Source organism: Nanorana parkeri, unplaced genomic scaffold (genome assembly GCF_000935625.1).
Source record: "Nanorana parkeri isolate BGI_ZX_2015 unplaced genomic scaffold, ASM93562v1 scaffold1029, whole genome shotgun sequence".
Lineage (NCBI taxonomy): Eukaryota > Metazoa > Chordata > Amphibia > Anura > Dicroglossidae > Nanorana > Nanorana parkeri.
Genome location: NW_017307297.1, coordinates 216,609 through 218,735, shown reverse-complemented (window position 1 = coordinate 218,735; position 2,127 = coordinate 216,609).

The following is a 2,127-nucleotide window of genomic DNA, read 5'->3' as shown; positions in this document are numbered from 1 at the left end:
AGTCATATAGGCAGAATGTAAACAAAAAGAAAAACACAAAAAATTAAAGCAAAAAAAAAAAATTGGTATGGTTGAGAATTTAATAACATTTCATCAACATTTCTAACTTGAACTTTCTTATGGAAAAGGTCAATCAGTGGGTTAGGTCCCGCTTCCCAGAGGTACCTCAGGAATTAAAAGCTAATCCTTGCAGAGGGGTTATTAATAATTAGGATTTTTAAATAAATATATTTGCAAATTTGTAAGCGTTATATGTCTTTCAGGATGCATTCACACCAAAACTGGAAGGAAATCGCAAGTCAATGGAGGGTTGTACCTTCTGACTTCCTTCCAATCCGTTGCATTGCGATATGTTTGCAACGGATGCTAACGGAAGGGCGCTGAAAAACGAATGGGTGTGGATGGGGCTAGTGCACACCGGATCCGTTGCGTTATGTTGCGCCGAAAAAAAGAAGTGGATGTTCTACTTTTTTTTCCAGCCCAATGCAATGTAACACAACAGAATAAAATATTGTGAACTAGCCCCATCCACAACCATTCATCTTTCAATGCCCATCTGTTAGCACCCATTGAAAAAGGTAACACAACGCACTGGATCCAATGTGAATGGGCCCTAAAACACATTTTGTAGGTATGCAAATTAGCCATTGTGAGTAGTTTGTCATCTTAAACCAATGCATGGTAATCCTGCTAAACTTAGCATGGACATCTAGGCATCATGACCTCTGATCACTAAAGTGTAAAAAAAAGGCCACAGGGCCTCTAATATCTCATGCAAAACATTGTAAGAGTCCTTTTCTGTGGTCATGTCACTACTTTTAATGTGAAGCCCCGGCTTTGCTGTAAGGCTCCAGGTCAACTACACATTCTGCCTGAATTAGAACTAATTCTATTGTAACTATAATGTCCTCCTTAGGCCCCATTCACACTGAGCGACACTTATCTCGAGTGGATTTCGGCGCGGCCGGGATAGTGCAACTGTTCGGGCGGCGTTTCAGCGACGATCGCGCAACCTTCACCGTCGGGCCTGCATACAAAAAAAACCCCTCTGGAACGCAGACTTTGGGGTGAGAACCGGCCCTCAGGTTTAACCACTTCAAGACCAGGTGTTTAGACCCCCTTCCTGTCCAGGCCATTTTTCAGTATTCAGAGCTGCGGTACTTTGACTGACGTTTATTCCGTCATGCAACGCTGTACTGAAATGAATTTTATAACATTTTTGGGGAACACATAGAGCTTTATTTTGGTGGTATTTAATCACCACTACGGGTTTTATTTTTTACTATAATTAGGAAAAATTAATGAAAATTTTGAAAAAAAAAAGTTTTTTTACATTATGTTAAGAAACAATTATTATTACTTCATGCAACGCTGTACTGAAATGAATTTTATAACATTTTTGGGGAACACATAGAGCTTTATTTTGGTGGTATTTAATCACCACTACGGGTTTTATTTTTTACTATAATTAGGAAAAATTAATGAAAATTTTGAAAAAAAAAAGTTTTTTTACATTATGTTAAGAAACAATTATTATTACTGGGCTCACACAGGGCTTGGAGAACAAATTGCCTGGGAGCTAAGTGGCGTAAAAAATTTGGATTTGAACTGTGTGGGATATATTGAGTGCTTGATTTTTTTAATACTTGTTGTCTCCCTTCCTTTTTAGACCCTTTTTTAGTATTTAAAAACTCTTTTTCCTTTTCTGTCAGTTTTTTTTAAACTGTTCCCTTTTTTTTCCCCCTCAGGTTGCAGTGCTCTTGTTAGGGGGAGGGGTTAATTGAGCTCAGGTGTCTCTCATTGAGCATGTGTATTATAAACTAGTGCATCACTCATTTTGAGCTTGCTCACACAGGGCTTGGAGAACAAATTGCCTGGGAGCTAAGTGGCGTTAAAAAATTGGCGTTTAAACAATTTAGGTTTAACCAGGGCGGTTGTAACTTCTTCCAGGGCGGTGGTATAAATTAAATTTAGTTTAACAAACAAGTTATTGACCGTACCACTTGTGAACCATAATTTAACCCAGGTTGGTAGTATAATTCAGTATAATTTATTTATCTTAATCTAATTTAATTTAAATTATTTAATTTAACAAACAAGTTATTGAACAGGCCACTCGTGATCCAC